This window comes from Bufo gargarizans, chromosome 2 (genome assembly GCF_014858855.1).
Source record: "Bufo gargarizans isolate SCDJY-AF-19 chromosome 2, ASM1485885v1, whole genome shotgun sequence".
Lineage (NCBI taxonomy): Eukaryota > Metazoa > Chordata > Amphibia > Anura > Bufonidae > Bufo > Bufo gargarizans.
The window spans coordinates 273912362-273936882 of record NC_058081.1 but is presented as its reverse complement, the minus strand read 5'-3'; positions in this window follow the sequence as shown (position 1 = coordinate 273936882).

Below are 24521 nucleotides of genomic sequence, written 5' to 3'. Positions count from 1 at the left end.
AGGAGATGTAGCGCAGGTAATGTCGCTGCCACCAGCGGCTAAGAAAAAATTACACTGAATTAATGTCACTGATATTTAGGATGCACAAATGTTATACAGGAGGTATAGCGCAGGTAATGTCTCTGTCACCAGCGGCTAAGAAAAAATTGCACTGACTGCCACAGATATTTAGGATGCGCAAACGTTATACAGGAGATGTAGCACAGGTAATGTCGCTGTCACCAGTGGCCAAACAATTGCGCTGAATGTCACAGATATTTAGGATGCGCTAATGTAACACAACAGATGTAGCAGTCACTGGTAGCAGCGGCCAAACAATTGCATGCAATTTAGCACAGGTTGCTCTAATAATTTACCACGCAACAATCATTTTGCTACTGAGAGAAAAACATGTGATTTATACTAAAATGATCACAAATCTGTTAACGATCCAGACAATTTCTGCTACATACAGTCAGGTTCATAAATATTGGGACATCGACACAATTCTAGACCACCACATTCTACACCACCACAATGGATTTGAAATGTAACAAACAGCACACTTGAAATGAACTCTTTACCTTTTATCTGATCATTGTAATTGGGATAATGAGGGAATAACACACACCTGGTCATGGAACAGCTGAGAAGCCAATTGTCCCATTACTTTTGGTCCCTTAACAAGTAGGAGGCACATATGCAAACTGTTGTAATTCCTACACCGTTCACCTAATTTCAATGTAAATACCCTCAAATAAAGCTGACAGTGTGCAGTTAAAGCACATCTTGTTTGATTCATCTCAAATAAAATGTGGTGGTGTATAGAGCCAAAAATGTTAGAATTGTGTTGGTGTACCAATATTTATGGACCTGACTGTATGTGGCAAATACACTACTTATGATCAGTGCAAGAATCTGACAAAGTGATTGCATCTTGCTTACAAGAATTACTTTGACTGTAAAATTGTAGATCAAAATAAAAGCTGGGCACCTCATGTTTGTTACACTGTGTGTTACTCTGGGCTAACGCAGTGGTTGAATGGTAAAAGGAAAGGAATGGCTTTTGCAGTGCCTATGGTTTGGCGTGAGCAGAAAAATCACCATTCAGACTGTTACTTTTGCATGACTAAAATCAACGGATATTCAAAGAGAAACAAGTCACAAATTGTGTATCCTGACAGTGAGTCTGCTCTTAAACCAGTAGCACACAATGTAGAGAAGAATCCAGTGCCTGCCCCTCCCACAGCAGGAACGGCGATTGAAACAGATGGTTCTGATTCTAATAAAGAAGAAGATGTTGAAATTTATTTCCTGATCCAGAACAACTGGAGGGTCAGCTGAGCCAATCAGATTTAGATGATCTGGTAAGAGATCTGTCATTATCTAAAGAAAAGTCAGAACTGCTAGCTTCTAAACTTCAGGAATGGAATTTGCTACAACGAGGCACCACAACTTCACACTTTCGTCATCGACACACCAAGTTAGCTGCATACTATGCAATGGAAAGCGATGCCTGTTTCTGTACTGATGTAAACGGTCTTATGATGGAGTTAGATGGTACACATGTTCCCGATAAATGGAGGCTATTCATAGACTCTAGTAAAACAAGTTTGAAAGTTGTCTTGTTGCACAATGGTAACGAAAAACCATCTGTTCCATTGGCTCATGCGGTTGGAATGAAAGAGACCCATGCTTCTATGGAGTTAATTTTGAAAATGATCAAATACTCAGAACATAAATAGAAAATGTGTGCTGACCTGAAAGTGGTAGCACTGCTGCTTGGCCTACAGTTAGGATACACAAAGCATATGTGTTTCTTGTGCTTATGGAAAAGTCGTGATGACAACAATCATTAAAAAATGAGACAGTGGCCTCTCAGAGTCAAGCACACAGTTGGTCGGTACAATGTACAACACAAATCACTGGTCGATCCACTTCAAGTTTATATTCCACCACTTCACATTAAACTTGGTTTAATGGAAAATCTTGCAATTGCACTTGATCGTGATGGAAATTGTTTCCAGTATTTGAAGGAGAAGTTTAGCACACTGAAAACTAATGCTAAAATAAAGGCTGGAATTTTTATTGGCCCCGAAATCAACAAACTAATGAATGATGACACATTCAGAACAAAACTCAACCATCTTGAACTTGCAGTTTGGGATGCATTTGTGCTAGTAGTGCAAACTATGCTGAATTAGTAGACAACATGCTTACAGCATTTGAACAACTTGGCTGCTGAATGTCATTGAAAGTTCATTTTTTACATTCCCATCTTGACTTTTTCCCACTCAATTTGGGACACGTAAGTGATGTAGATCAGGTAATTGTTGGAGTAAAACTCGTTCTGTTCAAAAATATTCAATGCTTTCCAAGTGCTTAATTCATTTAGGCATACTCATGCATAGCAAAATTTTGTGACGTGTTACAACAATTCTGACTTCGGATTTATAATCTGCACACTCGATTTAGTATAGGACAAATTGTTTTTGCCCAGTAGCAGACGAAAAGTTTTTTTTTGTTGCGTGGTTATTGCAGCCAGATAAAACAATAGTCCTTAGGGTCCATTCACACGTCCGTAATTTGGGTCCGTATTCGTTCCGCAATTTGCGGACCCATTCACTTTCAATGGGGCTGGAACGGATGCAAATCCACATTTTCGGGATCCGCATCCGTTTTTTCGGGATCCGCAATTTCGTTCGGGAAAAAAATAGAACATGTCCTATTCTTGTCCGCAATTGCGGACCAGAAAAGGCATTTTCTATTATAGTGTCTGTGATGGTCGGTCCGCAAATTGCGGATCGCACATTGCAGGTGTCCGTGTTTTGCGGATCCGCAAAACACTTACGGACGCGTGAATGGACCCTTAAAAGGACTTTTGGGTCTCTAACACCTTTGAACACTAAACAATTCCTGTCCCTACACTATCTGTCCCTTCTGCTGAAGCTTTCCCTGACTAAGACTGAGCCGAACCACGTGTCATTGGGTGCTATATAGCACCCGATGAAGCGTTCTGGCCAGCCAATCACTGTAATGCCAGTAACCAACATGGCTACGGCATTACAGTGAGGGCCAGTTCTACCCCGCACGTTTATTGGCTGAGTAGCAGTCAACAAACGTGCGGGGAGGAGACTCGAGCTTCGCACTCGAGCACATGCAGTGTTCGGCCGAACACCGCGATGTGCCGAGCATCGCAATGCTCGAGTGAAGATGGTGTTCAGCATGCTCGCCCAACACTAGTTGCAACCTTTGTTGAGCAACACAGTGATCTTATTGTTACATCAGCATAAATATTTTAGATTTGTATATGGTATTTCTGTATGCTCTGCAGTCTACCACATTGCAGAGCATTTCTTCTAGTAGGTAAAGTGTTAACTGTCTGTTTTATTGGAGGAGGCAGCGAATCTACCATTATTACAGAGAACAATCCACTTGGATTCACAACCTGAGGCTGAATTTTAATAATAGATGCTTTTACCTCAGTATTCTGGTCTCTCAGGACTGTGTTTAACAATCCAGTCCCTGCTCTAACTTCTCTTGGAAACCACAACACAGTGAACATAGCCATATTAATCTTAACCCAACTCCCATTTGTCTATCTTTTTTTTGTATGGTCTATCTATCCTCTCAGTATTTTGTATATTTTCAAGTGATTTTTTTACTTCATATTTTAATTTTACTGTATAAGTCTTCATAATTCAGTTTCTGTACTTAGTGATGGCACTTTACAGAAGTCAACATTAGTACACAAACAGTAGCACATATACAATACTGAAGGTCAAAGGCAGTGTCAGCCACAAACTGTAGTAGCATAAAATAGTGACAAATGCCAAATCTGCCACACTATGAGAGAGATGTACAGGCAAATATAAAAAAAACTTTGTAATATATCTTATCAGAGAAAAATTTCTTGCTCTTCAGTTATTAGCTGTTTTCTTCCTCTTCCTCTTTCCTAAACTAACATTCTATATCAATTCTATGAGACATGCATGATTCAGCAATATTTATATTTTATTCAGGGCCGTATTTAATATTGATTGGACCCTGGGGAAGAATTTACTTGGGCCCCCTGGATCCCACCTTCCCACACCCTAGTATGCAATCACGCCCTCCACCACAATGTGCAGATGTACTGTACTACTAACCCCTCCATCCATCCCTCCCTCCCCATTCTCCACCCCCCTTCTCCAACTACCCAGCACCCTTACTCACATAAAACAAGTGATATATATAGATATAGATATATATATATATATATATATATATAATAGCTTACAATGAATTAATATAAATACTTACAGTTCTGAAGACTCCAGCAGGCTCTGGATCAGTGCTTTGGGCAGCTGGGCTTAGGGCTGGAAGTGGGCACCACTCTACAGTTCAGGAAGGAGACCGGGGCTCATCCTAGCGTTGCAGTGCCTCCGTGTGACGTCACGGCACAAGGGCGTACGCAAAGGGCAGGGGAGGTCGGGAGGAGGAGCAAGCAAGTACCGTATTTGTTGCTTTATAAGACGCACCTGATGATAAGAAGCACCTAGGTTTTTAAGAAGGAAAATAAGAAAAAAATATTTTGGACTAAAAGGTGTGCTTTTGGTGGGTTTTGAACTATCGGTGGTCTGTGGATGACACTATTATGGAGGATCTGTGGATGACACTGTTATGCAGGGCCGGCTCCAGGTTCACGTGGGCCCTTGGGCGATAAAGCCTCAGTGGGCCCCCCTGTGCTAATGCCCCTTGCAGACGAGCATTCCTCCCGCAGCGAGCCCGCATCGCAGCACCCGGCCTGACCATGTTATAAGGGAAAATAATACAATCTACACAAGCTTGAACCCAAACCTAAACTTCTGTGAAGAAGTTCAGGTCTGGGTACCACATTCAGTTTTTTATCACGCGCGTGCAAAACGCATTGCACCCGCGAGATAAAAACTGAACAACGGAACGCAATCGCAGTCAAAACTGACTGCAATTGGGTACCTACTCGCGCGGTTTGCCGCAAGGCATCCAGACCTTATCCGGACACGCTCGTGTGAAAGAGGTCTAATAGTAATAAGAATAATAATAAAAGCCTGTACTTTTTAGATCATTCAAGCAGCAGTGCTGTGATTCTCCCCACCGATCTCTTAAGTCACATCAATAACATATGACCACTGCAGTCAGGCTACTTTCACATCTGCGTTTTTGCTGATCTGTCATGTGTTCAGCAAAAACACATCCTGTATATAATACAACCATCTGCATCTGTTCAGAATGGATCCGGTTGTATTATATCCCAAATGAACAAGACGGATACGTCACCATTTTCCTCCGGTTTTGAGATCCTATGACGGATCTCAATAGCGGAAAGGGAAGGCGCAGGTGTGGAAGCAGACTCAGTTTATTGGCTACATCTTCTATTATTTTATACAATATCTCCCTGTTAGCTAATTAATTTTCAAAAATGGAAACCACTTTAAGTTGTAAGTTTATAGGGTATACATTAGGATAAAAGCATCCTTGATGGGCAAAAACATACAGATACACTCTACACTCTACAGGCATATATTCATTCAAGCATATCTCCGTGCTGGGGACAGTTCCTCTCTCAGTAGAACTGACAGTAAGGCTACATGCACACGAACGTTGTTTGTTTCCGTGTCCGTTCCGTTTTTTGAGGATTGGATGCAGACCCATTCATTTCAATGGGTCCGCAAAAAATGCAGACAGCACACCGTGTGCTATCCGCATCCGTATGTCCGTTCCGTAGCCCCGCCCAAAAAATATAACATGTCCTATTCTTGTCTGTTTTAGGCCTCATGCCCATGGCCGTTGTTTTGGTCCGCATCCGAGCCGTCGTTTTGGCAGCTCGGATGCGGACCCATTCACTTCAATGGGGCCGCCAAAGATGCAGACAGCACTCCGTGTGCTGCCCACATCTGTTGCTCCGTTTCGTGGCCCCGTTAAAAAAAATATAACATGTCCTTTTCTTATCCACGCTTTGTGGACAAGAATAGGCATTTATATTGAAGGCTGTCCGCACCGTTCCACAAATTGCCATCCGTTTGCGATTTCCGGACCGCCAAACACACCACGGTCGTGTGCATGAGGCCTTAGGCATTGTTACAATGGATCCACAAAAATAAACGGAAGGCATACGGATGTCATCCGGGTGTTTTTGCGGACCGCAAAACACATACGGTCGTGTGCATGTAGCCTAATTGAAGGCTAAAATTAGGAGGGGAGAACTGGATGACAAGTTAAAACAAAAAGTTGTCCCATTACAGCTGCAATGGATGACCAAAGCAGTAATTGCCTGGGCAGAGGAACAAGTTCAAGTTCCTGAACGGCATAACAAAGCCACACACCTACCAAGTGTCATTTATAATACTGGTGTCTTCTGTGGCACAGAAGCATTGGAAACCCCTCAAGCACCAAGGCCTGGTTTTAGCTTCTGCCGCTAAGGCTACATGCACGTCAGCTGTTTTTTGCGGTACACATATAGCGGATCCGTGTTCCTGTTTTTTTACATCCACATCCGTTCCGTTTGTCTGCAAATTTTGTAGGTTGTGTTTCCTTGTGCCTTCAGGGTTTTTTAGCGGTCCGCAAAAAACCTGAAGGCTGTAATTCTTGAAGTTTAAATATCCCCACCCAGGATGCAGGTATATACAGGTTTCCCAGCAACCATCCGCAAAATAAAATGGATGCGGATGACATACGGATGGCTTCCGTTGGTCATCCGCATTTTATGGTGGACCCATTGACATAGGACATGCAATACTTTTTTTGCGGACGGGAAACACGGACAGCGGACACGGAAAAGAATGGTTGACAACACCGCAATTTTAACGGTTCCATAGAAATGCATGGGTAACCATCCGATCAGCCAAAAAAAACGGAACGGACGCAGAGAAAAACAACTGTCGTGTGCATGTAGCCTTAATGTTTTATAGCCATGTCCTGAGTCTGTCTGGATTTGAGAAGCGGTGATGAAATGTATTTCAATATATATTATCTATATTCAAGTGGCCATTTCTACTGAAGTGTAGAACATAAAATCAATAGTCTGTGAAGATCATCCTTCATTCTGTACCTGTCATCATAAACGTTTGTGGAAAATAAAGCTTTGTGTGACATCTGTTGTTTTAATCATTTTCCCATAAGTTGCATATTTAATGTGCATTTTATAAAATCAGTAATAACCTTGACACCATTGTTATTGTGCTTGATGATTAGGATTGTTACACTAATATTTCTATTTGCTCAGATTGTCTTTTTTGTACATTTTGTTATTCATATTATGGATTAACAGAGCTGCCTAAAGTAATGTTTTTTCTGTATTAAACAGATGTTATGTTCCTCATGGTTCACATATGCTAAGTGAATAGTTACTGATAGTAGCCCTTCAAGAACGTTGAAGCCTAAGGCAGATCTGGTGATGACAGATGCGGCATCGTAGTCAACAGAGGTTTTTATGAAATTAAACTTGCTGTCTACCTGAATACAGTCCAGAGCAAGCAGCATAACACGGGTTTTTCTCTTCAGGATGCTTATGTGTTTGGTAGCCATAGAATAGTCCAGCCGCAAATTGATTCTATTTCTCCGGAGGACCCAGCACACCCACATATTACATGAGGCAACCCCTTTAATTTCTCCTGTGGTAGCACTGCGGGACAATATCTGCAGGGTTTCCCCAAATATTACAGCTGATGGTTAATGGTCTAGCTTAGGGATACCCTGTGAAGTGCTAATTTCAGGGAATACGTTCTACAAAATTAAATTGTACATACTTGAAAATACAAAGAATGGATCCAGCTTCCAATAAAAGCAGTGACATTTATTTTCAAGCAATTAAAATCCAATGGATGCCCAAGGGTGGGATTCAAATTTTTAACAGGTTCCCTACTCAACGGCGGACACTCAGCATCATGACAGGTTTACATATACTGTACATACACCATATACATACATGGTACACACACATAAATACACCAGATACATGGTACACATATATAAATACACCATATACATGGTACACATACATAAATACACCATATACATGGTACACACACATAAATACACCAGATACATGGTACACATACATAAATACACCATATACATGGTACACATATATAAATACACCATATACATGGTACACACACATAAATACACCAGATACATGGTACACATACATAAATACACCATATACATGGTACACATATATAAATACACCATATACATGGTACACACACATAAATACACCAGATACATGGTACACATACATAAATACACCATATACATGGTACACACACAAAAATACACCATATACATGGTACACATACATAAATACACCATATACATGGTACACATACATAAATACACCATATACATGGTACACACACAAAAATACACCATATACATGGTACACATACATAAATACACCATATATACACTACACACACATACCACCCAACTAAGGAGCTAAACTATCAGCGGCATGCGATGCAATGGAAGCAAACATCTCCAGCTGCCCTGCCACCGCCAGAGCACCGGATCGGGACTCAGCCGGTAACGCGGTTCTCCGATCCAGTTGTAATTTTAACAACCGGATCTGATGAATTGGAGGGAACTGGCATCCCATGCTTGCATATGCCCCTATAGCCCTTAACCACTTCTGTCTTCAAGATTAAGTGTTTGACGAGGTGTAAGAAGCCGGACACCAAGCAATCAGATGATCACAATTATGGCTTTAGTCTAAAATGGGGACATCTTCCTGAAACAATGCCTATTAACATGGACAAATTAGGCTGGCCATACACACAAGAGAGCTGTTGGCTGAATATTTATACCCTCATTCACATGTCTGATTTGTACAGTTGAGTAAGCATGTGCTCTCAGTAAGAAAAGGAGGAGGAAGTTGCTGCTCATTCTAATGAACAAAAGGATCAGGCAGTTGAAATTCAACATGCCCGATCCTTACCTTACCAGGCCTCTGCCTTTTGGGAAAAATTGGGAGGCCCCAATACAAATGGTGCCCACTCAGGAGCTGTAACAGCGGCTGCTGGGCGCCGCTGTTGCCCTGCTTACACCGCGGTCCCGGGCGCCGTGTTCAGCGGTCATCTGTGGCCAGTGCTTCCCATTTAGCGCTGCAGTCCTGGGCTCTGTCTGTGTAGGTACTGTTGTTTTGGAATCCGCTCCTCAGTTTCCTCTCAGCCCTGGCCACAGCATTAATGCTGCTTGTTTCCTGCAGCACTTCCTTAACCACTTCAGCCCTGCTAGCTGAAACCCCCTTCATGACCAGGCCACTTTTTACACTTCTGCACTACACCATTTTCACCGTTTTTCGCTCGGTCATGCAACTTACCACCCAAATGAATTTTACCTCCTTTTCTTCTCACTAATAGAGCTTTCATTTGGTGGTATTTCATTGCTGCTGACATTTTTACTTTTTTTGTTATTAATCAAAATGTAACGATTTTTTTGCAAAAAAATGACATTTTTCACTTTCAGCTGTAAAATTTTGCAAAAAAAAATGACATCCATATATACATTTTTCGCTAAATTTATAGTTCTACGTGTCTTTGATAAAAAAAAATGTTTGGGCAAAAAAAAAAAAGGGTTTGGGTAAAAGTTATAGCGTTTACAAACTATGGTACAAAAATGTGAATTTCCGCTTTTTGAAGCAGCTCTGACTTTCTGAGCACCTGTCATGTTTCCTGAGGTTCTACAATGCCCAAACAGTAGAAAACCCCCACAAATGACCCCATTTCAGAAAGTAGGCACCCTAAGGTATTCGCTGATGGGCATAGTGAGTTCATAGAACTTTTTATTTTTTGTCACAAGTTAGCGGAAAATGATGATTTTTATTTTATTTTATTTTTTTCTTACAAAGTCTCATATTCCACTAACTTGCGACAAAAAATAAAAAATTCTAGGAACTCGCCATGCCCCTCACAGAATACCTTGGGGTGTCTTCTTTCCAAAATGGGGTCACTTGTGGGGTAGTTATACTGCCCTGGCAATTTAGGGGCCCATATGTGTGAGAAGTACTTTGCAATCAAAATGTGTAAAAAATAGCCTGCGAAATCCGAAAGGTGCACTTTGGAATATGTGCCCCTTTGCCCACCTTGACTGCAAAAAAGTGTCACACATCTGGTATCGCCGTACTCAGGAGAAGTTGGGGAATGTGTTTTGGGGTGTCATTTTACATATACCCATGCTGGGTGAGAGAAATATCTTGGCAAAAGACAACTTTTCCAATTTTTTTATACAAAGTTGGCATTTGACCAAGATATTTTTCTCACCCAGCATGGGTATATGTAAAATGACACCACAAAACACATTCCCCAACTTCTCCTGAGTACGGTGATACCAGATGTGTGACACTTTTTTGCAGCCAAGGTGGGCAAAGGGGCACATATTCCAAAGTGCACCTTTTGGATTTCACCGGTCATTTTTTACACATTTTGATTGCAAGGTACTTCTCACACATTTGGGCCCCTAAATTGCCAGGGCAGTATAACTACCCCACAAGTGACCCCATTTTGGAAAGAAGACACCCCAAGGTATTCCGTGAGGGGCACGGTGAGTTCCTAGAATTTTTTATTTTTTGTCACAAGTTAGCGGAAAATGATGATTTTTCTTTTTTTTCCTTTTTTCCTTACAAAGTCTCATATTCCACTAACTTGCGACAAAAAATAAAAAATTCTAGGAACTCGCCATGCCCCTCACAGAATACCTTGGGGTGTCTTCTTTCCAAAATGGGGTCACTTGTGGGGTAGTTATACTGCCCTGGCAATTTAGGGGCCCAAATGTGTGAGAAGTACCTTGCAATCAAAATGTGTAAAAAATGACCGGTGAAATCCAAAAGGTGCACTTTGGAATATGTGCCCCTTTGCCCACCTTGGCTGCAAAAAAGTGTCACACATCTGGTATCGCCATACTCAGGAGAAGTTGGGGAATGTTTTGGGGTGTCATTTTACATATACCCATGCTGGGTGAGAGAAATATCTTGGCAAAAGACAACTTTTCCCAATTTTTTTATACAAAGTTGGCATTTGACCAAGATATTTTTCTCACCCAGCATGGGTATATGTAAAATGACACCCCAAAACACATTCCCCAACTTCTCCTGAGTACGGCGATACCAGATGTGTGACATTTTTTTGCAGCCTAGATGCGCAAAGGTGCCCAAATTCCTTTTAGGAGGGCATTTTTAGACATTTGGATCCCAGACTTCTTCTCACACTTTCGGGCCCCTAAAAAGCCAGGGCAGTATAAATACCCCATATGTGACCCCACTTTGGAAAGAAGACACCCCAAGGTATTCAATGAGGGGCCTGGCGAGTTCATAGAATTATTTTTTTTTTTGCATAAGTTAGCGGAAATTGTTTTTTTTTTTTTTTTTTCTCACAAAGTCTCACTTTCCGCTAACTTAGGACAAAAATTTCAATCTTTCATGGACTCAATATGCCCCTCACGGAATACCTTGGGGTGTCTTCTTTTCTAAATGGGGTCACATGTGGGGTATTTATACTGCCCTGGCTTTTTAGGGGCCCTAAAGCGTGAGAAGAAGTCTGGAATATAAATGTCTAAAAATGTTTACGCATTTGGATTCCGTGAGGGGTATGGTGAGTTCATGTGAGATTTTATTTTTTGACACAAGTTAGTGGAATATGAGACTTTGTAAGAAAAAACTAACAAAAAAATATATATATTTCCGCTAACTTGGGCCAAAAAAATGTCTGAATGGAGCCTTACAGGGGGTGATCAATGACAGGGGGGTGATCAATGACAGGGGGGTGATCACCCATATAGACTCCGTGATCACCTCCATCATTGATCACCCCCCTGTAAGGCTCCATTCAGACGTCCGCATGTGTTTTGCGGATCCGATCCATGTATCCATGGATCCGTAAAAATCATACGGACGTCTGAATGGAGCCTTACCAGGGTGGTGATCAATGACAGGGGGGTGATCACCGATATAGACTCCCTGATCACCCCCCTGTCATTGATCACCCCCCTGGTAAGGCTCCATTCAGACGTCCGTATGATTTTTACGGATCCATGGATACATGGATCGGATCCGCAAAACACATGCGGACGTCTGAATGGAGCCTTACAGGGGGGTGATAAATGACAGGGGGGTGATCAATGACGGAGGTGATCAGGGAGTCTATATGGGTGATCACCCGCCTGTCATTGATCACCCCCCTGTAAGGCTCCATTCAGACGTCCGTATGTGTTTTGCGGATCCGATCCATGTATCTGTGGATCCGTAAAAATCATACGGACGTCTGAACGGAGCCTGACAGGGGGGTGATCAATGACAGGGGGGTGATCAATGACAGGGGGGGGGTGATCAGGGAGTTTATATGGGGTGATCATGGGTGATCAGGGGTTTATAAGGGGTTAATAAGTGACGGGGGGGTGTAGTGTAGTGTGGTGTTTGGTGCGACTTTACTAACCTACCTGTGTCTTCTGGTGGTCGATCCTAACAAAAGGGACCACCAGAGGAGCAGGTAGCAGGTATATTAGACGCTGTTATGTTAGGGGTTAAAAAAAAATCACATCTCCAGCCTGCCAGCGAGCGATCGCCGCTGGCAGGCTGGAGATCCACTTGCTTACCTTCTGTTCCTGTGAGCGCGCGCCTGCGTGCGCGCGCTCACAGGAAATCTCGGGTATCGCGAGATGACGCGCCGATGCGTCCAGGAGGAGTAAATCAACCACCTCCCGGACGCATCAGCGCGTTAGGCGGTCGGGAGGTGGTTAAGGGCCGGCACACGTCACTTCCTGGGCTTTATGGGTTAGGTCATGTGACCTTGCTGACCAAGCCTAGCCCCCCTGCACATACAGTCAGGTCCAAAAATATTGGGACATCAACACAATTCTAACATTTTTGGCTCTATACACCACCACAATGGAAATGAAACAAACAAGATGTGCTTTAACTGCAGACTGTCAGCTTTAATTTGAGGGTATTTGCATCCAAATCAGGTGAACGGTGTAGGAATTACAACAGTTTGCATATGTGCCTCCCACTTGTTAAGGGACCAAAAGTAAAAGTAATGCAGAATAATAATCATAAATCAAACTTTCACTTTTTAGTACTTGGTTGCAAATCCCTTGCAGTCAATTAAAGCCTGAAGTCTGGAACGCATAGACATCACCAGACGCTGGGTTTCATCCCTGGTGATGCTCTGCCAGGCCTCTACTGCAACTGTCTTCAGTTCCTGCTTGTTCTTAGGGCATTTTCCCTTCAGTTTTGTCTTCAGCAAGTAAAATGCATGCCCAATCGGATTCAGGTCAGGTGATTGACTTGGGCATTGCATAACATTCCACTTATTTCCTTTAAAAAACTCTTTGGTTGCTTTTGCAGTATGCTTTGCGTCATTGTCCATCTGCACTGTGGAGCGCCGTCCAATGAGTTCTGATGCATTTGGCTGAATATGAGCAGATAATATTGCCCAAAACACTTCAGAATTTTTCCTGCTGCTTTTGTCACATCATCAATAAAAACAAGAGAACCAGTTCCATTGGCAGCCATACATGCCCACGCCATGACACTACCACCACCATGCTTCACTGATGAGTTGGTATGCTTAGGATCATGAGCAGTTCCTTTCCTTCTCCATACTCTTCTCTTCCTATCACTCTGGTACAAGTTGATCTTGGTCTGGTCTGTCCATAGGATGTTGTTCCAGAACTGTGAAGGCTTTTTAAGATGTCGTTTGGCAAACTCTAATATGGCCTTCCTATTTTTGAGGCTCACCAATGGTTTACATCTTGTGGTGAACCCTCTGTATTCACTCTGGTGAAGTCTTCTCTTGATTGTTGACTTTGACACACATATATGGAGAGTGTTCTTGATCTGGCCAACTGTTGTGAAGGGTGTTTTCTTCACCAGGGAAATAATTATTCGGTCATCATTGTTTTCCGTGGTCTTCGGGTCTTTTGGTGTTTCTGAGATCAACAGATTTTTGCTATCTCTCTGATTGGTTTGTTTTGTTTTTTCAGCCTAATGATGGCTTGCTTCACTGATAGTGACAGCTCTTTGGATCTCATCTTGAGAGTTGACAGCAACAGATTCCAAATGCAAATAGCACATTTGAAATGAACTCTGGACTTTTTATCTGCTTATTTTAATTGGGATATTGAGGGAATAACACACACCGGGCCATGGAACAGCTGAAAAGCTAATTGTCCCATTACTTTTGGTCCCTTAACAAGAAGTGGGAGGCACATATTCAAACAGTTGTAATTCCTACACTGTTCACCTGATTTGGATGTAAATCCCTTTAAATTAAAGCCAACAGTCTGCAGTTAAAGCACATCTTGTCAATTTCATTTCAAATCCATTGTGGTGGTGTATAGAGCCAAATGTTGATGTCCCAATATTTATGGATCTGTATATAAGTGGCTCAGCCCCCTTCCCAGATGCCTCAGTGTCAAGGTCCTTGTGTCCTGCTAAGGTTCCTGATATCCACTTGTGTCCCTGACTCACACTTGTGTTCCTGGATTCTGCTACCCGTTTGATCTCTGCCTGCTTGCCTTGACTCTGCTGTTGCCGACTCGGATTGCCTGATCTGTACTTGTGTCGCCTGCCCTGACCTTTTGCCTGTCTGACTTCGCCTCTGCCTCATCCTTTGGTCCTGCACTGTTGCTCCTGGTAACGACTCAGCCTGCTGACAACGCTTGTGCCTTTCTCAGGTACCTCCTGGTCTGCTTGGACCAGCTTCCTCGTGTGCCTATCCTCCTCAAGAGATAGCAACCTAGTGTTCCCCTCGGAAAAGTCTATCCCCACCATTAGGGGTATGTGAAGATCGAGGGGACAATGCCCTTGAGGAGGTGGGACATGTGGCACAGTAGGTTCACACCCGCTGGTTCGTGACAGGAGCAGAGCAAGCGCCATAGCTTTTGGGTGACTGCTGTTCTGCACAACAGACATTTGTCAGCAGTGTCCTTGAATGAAATAAATAATAAATCAAGAATATAAGTAACACTATCTGCTCTGCCTACATGACCAGAATTCAGAACAATAAAAATGAGAAAATAAGAAAAAAAATGTAAAACATGGAGTATGCAGAATCAATATGTTGCTAAAGCTCAGGATAAAGGGGTTACTATGGGGTGTGCTTATTTTCACTTGGTGTTTTGCTTTAAACACAGTGTATGTTTTACTTTTACAAATCCTGTTGATGGAGCCAAGATGGCAGCTGCTGGGAACCTGATGTTTGACAGCTGTCTGACTGTATTTCCTCAATCTATGTTAGGGAATAGCTGATATTTGGATCTCTGATTGGTTTATAGTAGAGATTCACTTTCCAGCTGATCTGCTTTATTTTATGACAACATTGAGACCATAAACTATTCACATGAAAGAAGAAACATTTTAGCACCTCAAGTACTTACTCTTCACAGCCCTATTATATACACATAGCGCCCCTTCTTGACCTTTAGGGTATTTGTGAGTAGTGTGTGTGATGAGAACACTTTTCAGGGTGAATGGAGAAGGGTGGAAAAAGACAGAAGTGACAGATTTATGACCTCTAATAACTAAACTGTCTTTAGATAAAAATCAACTAATGTGAAGAAAACACTTGCAGCTGTCAGGAGAAAATAAATATGTTCTATGAGGGTCTATCAGTCATCCTTATCTATTGTGAGGGTAACTACAAACTGAAGAACCTCCTGGGGGTCACTTGCCCTCCATATGTAAAGAGGGCTATGTTATCTGTTAATGTGCTGGTGACCTTCACCTGTTATACTACGGATGGTGCATGTAATACATTGAAACACCACATAAACCCTGCAAATAACAGATGAGCACAGTAATGCTGGACCACAGCACAGACAAAGACATGATATATCTGCATTTGGTCAAATAGAGTACATTCATTTTGTATCATTTCTCAAATGTGTATGTATTTCCTCACTGACTTCACCGATGGTCTATTGATCCCTACGTAGTATTAGCAGGCAGCTGCTGATAGAACCATTCTTATCATGCAGAGGGTACAGCCACATATTCAGGTTTCCTGATACAGTTAGTGTTGACAGAAGATAATTGAGACCATGTTATGTATACGCTAGTGTCTCAACATTTGAATATTCTGAGGAGCATTCTGGCATATAGGGCATGCAGGTCCAACCTGTGGGGCTACACCACTAGCTCTGAGCTATATTGCTTGTGATGTGCACAATTCACAATAAATTATTCATGTGCTGTATATAGCTTCAGCAAGGCAGCTAGAATAATATACAGCATGATCTTCTGAAGCTCCTCAAAGGAGGTTATTAAAGTTCTACTTTAAAGGGGCTATGCCAAGCTAGAGATGCATCCCCTATCCTCTGGACAGAGGATAAGTATCTGATCAGTAATGATCTGATCTGTCCACTAGCTGCCCAACTAACCACAAGAACAGGATCATGTCTGCTGTAACTCATTCCCAGTGGTTGGACCCACTGATCAAATACTTATGCACTATCCTGTGGGAGATAGTTTTCTTTCTTTGCACAAGCCCTTTAACTTATGAAATGGGCTGGTCCATCTCATACATTGGGAAAATATAGCTAGGATATGCCCCAACATCTGATAGGTGCGTGTCCCATCTCTAGAACAGAGCCCACAAAGTGAAGGAGAGCAGATAGCACATGCGTAGCCACCTATAGTGGTTATAAAAAGTCTACACACCCCTGTTAAAATGTCAGGTTTCTGTGCTGTAAAAAAATGAGACAAAGATAAATAATTTCAGAACTTTTTCCACCTTTAATGTGACCTATAACCTGTACCACTCAATTGAAAAACAAACTGAAATCTTTTAGGTGGAGGGAAGAAAAAAAAAACTAAATAATGTGGTTGCATAAGTGTGCACACCCTCTTATAACTGGGGATGTAGCTGTGTTCAGAATTAAGCAATCACATTCAAAATCAGGCTAAATAGGAGTCAGCATACACCTGCCATCATATAAAGTGCCTCTGATTAACCCCAAATAAAGTTCAGCTGCTCTAGTTGGTCTTTCCTGAAATTTTCTTAGTCGCATCCCACAGCAAAAGCTATGGTCCACAGAGAGCTTCCAAAGCATCAGAGGGATCTCATTGTTAAAAGGTATCCGTCAGGAGAAGGGTACAAAATGTTTCCAATACATTAGATATATCATGGAACACAGTAAAGACAGTCATCTTCAAGTGAAGAAAATATGGCACAACAGTGACATTACCAAGAACTGGACGTCCCTCCAAAATTGATGAAAAGATGAGAAGAAAACTGGTCTGGGAGGCTACCAAGAGGTCTACAGAACCATTAAAGGAGCTGCAGGAATATCTGGCAAGTACTGGCTGTGTGGTACATGTGACAAAAATTTCCCGTATTCTTCATATGTCTGGGCTATGGGGTAGAGTGGCAAGACGAAAGCCTTTTCTTACAAAGAAAAACATCCAAGCCATTTTGCAAAAACACATCTGAAGTCTCCCAAAAGCATGTGGGAAAAGGTGTTATGGTCTGATGAAACCAAGGTTGAACTTTTTGGCTATAATTCCAAAAGATATGTTTGGCGCAAAAACAACACTGCACATCACCAAAAGAACACCATACCCACAGTGAAGCATGGTGGTGGCAGCATCATGCTTTGGGGCTGTTTTTATTCAGCTGGAACTGGGACCTTAGTTAAACTAGAGGGAATTATGAACAGTTCCAAATACCAGTCAAAACCTTCAGGCTTCTGCTAGAAAGCTGAACATGAAGAGGAACTTCACCTTTCAGTATGACAATGACCCAAAGCATACATCCAAATCAACAAAGGAATGGCTTCACCAGAAGAAGATTAAAGTTTTGGAATGGCCCAGCCAGACCTGAATCCGATTGAAAATCTGTGGGGTGATCTGAAGAGGGCTGTGCACAGGAGATGCCCTCGCAATCTGACAGATCTGGAGTGTTTTTGCAAAGAAGAGTGGGCAAATCTTGCCAAGTCAAAATGTGCCATGCTGATAGACTCATACCCAAAAAGACTGAGTGCTGTAATAAAATCAAAAGGTGCTTCAACAAAGTATTAGTTTAAGGGTGTACACACTTATGCAACCATATTATTTTATTTTTATATTTTTTCTTCCCTCTACATAAAAGATTTCAGTTTGTTTTTCAATTGAGTTGTACAGTTTATAGGTCACATTAAAGGTGGAAAAAGTTCTGAAATGATTTTTGTCTATTTATTTTACATCACAGAAACCTAACATTTTAACAGGGGTGTGTAGACTTTTTATATCCACTGCACATTCATTTCTAGGGGGAAGGGGGGTGTAGAAAATAGCCTAGCAGCATGCCCTACTATTTTTGGAAGTACCATCGAAAAGAATAGGAAGTGCACAGCGCAAGCACAGCCACCGCTCCATTCACTTCTATTGGGGCTGACAGAAATAGCTGAGCCAGTGCTCAGCAGTCCCATACAAATGAATGGAGGGTGACCACACATGGGCGGTCCACTCTCCTTCACTTTGTGGGCTCTGTTCTAGAGATAGGTGCAGGTCCCAGAGGTAGGGCCACACCTATCATACATTGGGGGCATATCCTTGCGATATGCCCCCAATGTATGAGGTGGGCCAACCCCTCTAAGGAACTGACCAGTTTTGCTGGTGCGTGTTGGTTTTTTCCTTTCTACCCTCCAAAAGCCATATATTTATATTTTGCTAATTTACTTTACCATATCTTGTATTGGAAAAAGAAAATTTTTGTGGGGTGAAATTGAAAAAAAATTCTGCCAAGGAGTTTTAGGTTTTCATATTACAGTGTTCACTGTGTGATAAAAATGACCTGACATCCTTAGTCGGTCGGTGGGTCGGTATGATTACGGTGATACCAAATTTGTATGTTGTTTATTGTGTTTTACTTCTTTTAAAAAAAGGCTGCCTGAGAAACAGTTCCTTGGACACAACTTTTTAGGCAGTTAGCCTTGACATGCCTGGGATCATTCACAAGGCCTCAGTTTGCAATGGCAACTTATTGTGTAGTGCCCTGGAGCAGGGAGTACTTTGACATTTGGACATTTGCCTATTTCCCCTATGCAAAGTTACAACTTCTTACTTTATTTCAACTAAAATGGTTAACTTGCACTTTTTAATACTGTGTAACTGCATTTTATATATATGTTGTGATATATATCCTGTTCATTATCATTGTATTTACATGGCTCTGTGGAAAGGGTTAATGAATACTGAGAGACTGTTAGGACTTTGAGAGGCTGGTAATTTTCCACAGATACCATAGGGTTTAAAGAAGACCATGTTTTAGAGGGAAAACCCCAGACTTGTTTACCACTATGTTTTTGGAGGGAAAAATCTACACATGATTACAACCAAAATCAGACAGCCTGACCTTTTAAATGTCAGGTTTTAGCTATGTTGTTATGTCTGGAAACTTGTTTTTGTCTGGAAAACCTGCTGTGTTATTGCCATTAAGTATCATTGAAGCTCTAATGTAAGTCTATACCAGACAGGAGCTGAAACAATGTATCTGTTTGTGCTGAGTTTCTCCACTCATATATATTACACTTGTGTATACCCTGCACATATAGAGGCACTTGTATTGTATTTACATTTAGTCTGAGACTACTGATTGCCTGCTCTTGACATGTGCATATTCTGTTTTTTTGTATTTTTAAAATTGTACTTTTATTTTTTGCTTTTTTAATAAATAGTGAACGCTTTTGTATAACCTACTATATTAAAACTATCTACAGTGGACCCATTGTGTGCTGTACTTGCGTTTATTTCTCTCTTTCAATAGCTATTATTGCAGTGGCAGCGTATTTGTTACACTTGCTACCTTCTTGCTAGCTGCTTTCACATATACGTTGGATCTGCTATAATTCCAGTGACGGCGCTGTTTCTTTCTATACTGCCTGCTAGCTATTCAGTGTCTGTTTCTTTTGACACATTTGTATAACTATGTTGCCCTTGCTTGTAACTATTATTTGATAGCTGTTCAATTGCTGCACTTGCTGCCTTCTGACTGTCTCCTTTCGCTCATTCAATTCATGTGCTTCGGTTCTGGTGGCGGCGCAATTGCTTACTAAACTACCTACTAGCTACTCGGTAGCTTGCACACTTTTACTGGGTTTGCTGTAGCCTAAAAATCTAAACACTGCCCCCCGACATGTTTCGCCATCTACATGGCGTCTTCAGGGGATCGGGCAGTCTGCACAGAGATTGAGTATTCCACTTGAGTTTCTCCACATCTCCCACTAGAAGGTTCCAGTCTAGCAAAAACTGTATATAATGAGAGTAGTCAGAGCCCTTAGTGTGCTGCATTTCGGGAACAGTGCTTGGAAGAGGAGACTCTGCCAGACTACTGTGACCAGAAGAGGCGCTGAGACAGGAATATGCTGCCACAGACAATGGATCACCAGCCTTGGACCAGGGTACAAGCCTTCTGAAGAGAAGGTGGGACAGCTACCCACCTTTCTTCAGCATCAAACCCTGCTTCTGCTAGGGAGGAGACTGGAGAAGCCAGCCCAATGCCTCGCCTATAGTGTTTTGTACCTAAATTCCTCCAGTAAAGAAGCACCCTGGTTTACTGCAGACCCTGACTGTCTGGACTTATTTCCCATTGGGGTCCACCACGCCTTACCATCCCTTCCGGAGAGTAGCAACACGTGGTGACACCTCAACGGTGTCCAGCAAATGATTGTTCAAGAGAGGAGGGAGGGAAAAGATTCCGAATTCGACCTTTTCCCAGACCATCAAAAGAATATCAGTCATCCCGTGGAATTCTGAAAAGTAATGCAACATTATCTGAGGAGAGCGCTTCCATTTTCATAAGAAAAATAATATAAAAACCTGTTGTATCAGTGATGGGACACTGACCTCACTCTAATGGTGAGCATAGTAAGGAGATGGAGCGCCGCACACTATAGTTGCTGGTGCTCGCAACGACTAAGTAGTCGTAGTCAATAATAGGTAAATTGCGGCAGAGTGTTTGTTTGCAATTATGGACATTTATTATCGCGTTAGTGTAGTTGGGTGGTGCTGGGCTGGATGCAGCCCAGGGCCACCCAACCACACTAACCAGATAATTAGACCGCTGAAGAAGGTCCGCTTGGACTGAAATGTCTGGTCATCTCCATTATCCAAAGTGGTTGTCTAACTGAACCTACTATGTAACTCGATCATGATTTTTGTATGATATTGCAGGAATAAATTACCAACATTTCAAGCAAACATTCTGTGTGCCACAATTTACTTATTCTAGTGGTGAGGATGGCAGCATGGGCTGCTCCAAGAAAGTGTTTCAAGACTCTTATCAGAACAGAGGAGAGAGAGCCTCCACTTTTAGTGGAACGTTAAGTGGATCTTTGATTTGGGCATAAATCAGTTTAGAGGATCATTCAGGAGAGAGCGGGGCTGTAGAAGGAGCTGTCAGACAGCCATTATGCCGGATTTATCACTGAACAGCTTTCTGTATTTGCTGTGCACCGTAAAACAGAACTAGCAGAAACCAAACAGTGCATTTTTTATAAAACTCTGTTGTAAAAAAATTTGTTTAATTCAAAATACATGTAAACTGGTAATATAAAAAAAAGACTCTAAAGGTATATTGACTTTTAAATACAAATTCTGAAAGTCTTAAATGACATCTAACTATTTCAGCAACCAGGACTAAAGGAGCTGGTAACGTATGAAGTACAATGAAGTTCTTTATTGCAATATGAATGACCATGCCAGATCCCCACAAGAGCACAGAACTAGGATGTTGTCACCCATAGGTCATGTTACAGTAAATACTCTAGTACATGCATACTGCTAGTTCGGTGTATTCCTTTACAGCTCTGGTAAAACTGAATATAGTTATATATTAACAAAATGAAGTAATACAAGTTACCCTGTAACCTATAAAGCCATTAGCATCGTGTTAACTACTAAATATCAGACTGCAGGTCGTGAATTGCAGAACATTGTTACCTTGGGTGTATTATTTATTAGTATTAGAGTAGTATTTCCTACACTCCCATTTGCCTTGCCTTTGCCTACACGCTTTGCCTTGATGCATTTTGCACCATGATGTGGGGCATCTACTGGAGTACTATGGGGACCATGGGGGGACACTATCGGGCCATCTACCATGGGAGGGTGGAGCACTATGGAGCTATCTACTGGGGGCACTATGGGGACATTTTGGGGGGAGAGCAGTATGGTGCAATCTATTGGGAGCACTATGGGGGCATCTACTGGGGGCACTATGGTGACATTGGGGGTGGGGAGAGCATTATGGGGGCATCTACTGGTGGCAGTATGGTGACATTGGGGTTGTTACAGCACTATGGGGACATTGTGGGGGTAGAGAACTACTGGGGGGCACTGTGGGGAGAGCACTATGGGGGGAATTATGGTGACATTGGGGTGTGGAGAGTACTATGGGGGTATGGGGGAAAATTTGGCATGGGGGGGCAGTTTCAATTTTTACCTCAGTCAGCAGAAAGGCTAGGTGCACCCCTGCCCGTTGTCACAAAATACTGAGGGAATTGGGGCCCAAGCTGAACTCTTGCACCAGGGCCCATAAGCCTTTAGGTACGGGCCTCAATAATCATTTTCACTGGTGGGCCCAAGGAACCCCAGTCCGACCCTGCGTGCATGCTTTGCATCACATTTATCCACTGTTTTGCACACTTTTCTAAGTTTTCTGTGCCTCACCTGACAAGGTGCTGTGGCTTTACTGGAAAGCAGCATGGTTTCTCTGGAAAAAGCGTCACCTAAATGCACCTCCGTGCATCAAAAATGTGCCAAATTTTATTGCATTTTTGGAGCAAAACTACATCAATTTACAGGTTGCGTGAACTTAGACTAGCAGTACATTTGGAACACGGACAAATTTTTTGATGCACAGAAATTTTTTTACTTCATGGACCGAAATCTATCGGAAATCTGGCACAGGATTTATGGTACTTCAGATTTATTAAAGTATAATAAATTTGTCTAACATTAAGACTGTGATTCATATTCGAAGACGGTGCAAAGTGTGACATTATTAGTAAATCTGCCCTGCTGTTCTACGGTAAAATGCCACTACAGGTTTGGTGCAATAATTTTTTTAACCAAAGCTAGATGTTTAGTCCTTCCTTTATATTTCTCATGGAGGCACATCGCACCCTCCTCCTAAGAACTTACAAACAATAAATAAGACATCACAATCTGGGTTGGATAAACAAAGGCCGCAATGCTTTATTATGGGTTACCTTAATTAAATTAACACCAGAATAAATTATCGTAAGTAATTAAATAATTATAAATACTTCTCCAATAAATAATTAATTAAATAATCCATAAGCATAATCAATTAATTAGAACTACATCCACCCAGCTACACTGAGTGATTCTGCCCCACTAACTCGGCAAACTCGACAAAAAGCGACAAAACCTTTTTTTTTTTTTAAAGGGGGGGGCGGGGCGATGCTCCTCTTCTCTCTTCAGACTGGCCACGAACCACCGGATCAGCTGCAATAGAAAGGAGACAAGATTCCCGCCGCAAACATCAGAGCAAATCAAATCTCCGGAATTCTCCCCCAGCAACTGCTCTCCACCAATCAGCTTCCAGGATTCTTCAGCCAGCCAACATCCCAGAACAGGAAAAATCTGGTTACCTCAGAACACCTTTACAGGTACCCTAAAACAAAAGAGCGGGAAAAGAGAGAGAAGGGGGGGGGAGCACTACCTATACATATATATATATATATATATATATATATACATATACAGACGTGGACAAAATTGTTGGTACCCTTTGGTCAATGAAAGAAAAAGTCACAATGGTCACAGAAATAACTTTAATCTGACAAAAGTAATAATAAATTAAAATTCTATAAATGTTAACCAATGAAAGTCAGACATTGTTTTTCAACCATGCTTCAACAGAATTATGTAAAAAAATAAACTCATGAAACAGGCATGGACAAAAATGATGGTACCCCTAGAAAACACAGAACATAATGTGACCAAAGGGACATGTTAATTCAAGGTGTGTCCACTAATTAGCATCACAGGTGTCTACAACCTTGTAATCAGCCATTGGGCCTATATATATGGCTCCAGGTAATCACTGTGTTGTTTGGTGATATGGTGTGTACCACACTCGACATGGACCAGAGGAAGCAAAGGAAAGAGCTGTCTCAAGAGATCAGAAAGAAAATTATAGACAAGCATGTTAAAGGTAAAGGCTATAAGACCATCTCCAAGCAACTAGATGTTCCTGTGAGTACAGTTGCACATATTATTCATAAGTTTAAGATCCATGGGACTGTAGCCAACCTCCCTGGACGTGGCCGCAGGAGGAAAATTGATGACAAATCTAAGAGACGGATAATCCGAATGGTAACAAAAGAGCCTAGAAAGACTTCTAAAGAGATTCAAGGTGAACTTCATGCTCAAGGAACATCAGTGTCAGATCGCACCATCCGTCGTTGTTTGAGCCAAAGTGGACTACATGGGAGACGACCAAGGAGGACACCATTGTTGAAAACGAATCATAAAAAAGCAAGACTGGAATATGCCAAACTACATGTTGACAAGCCACAAAGCT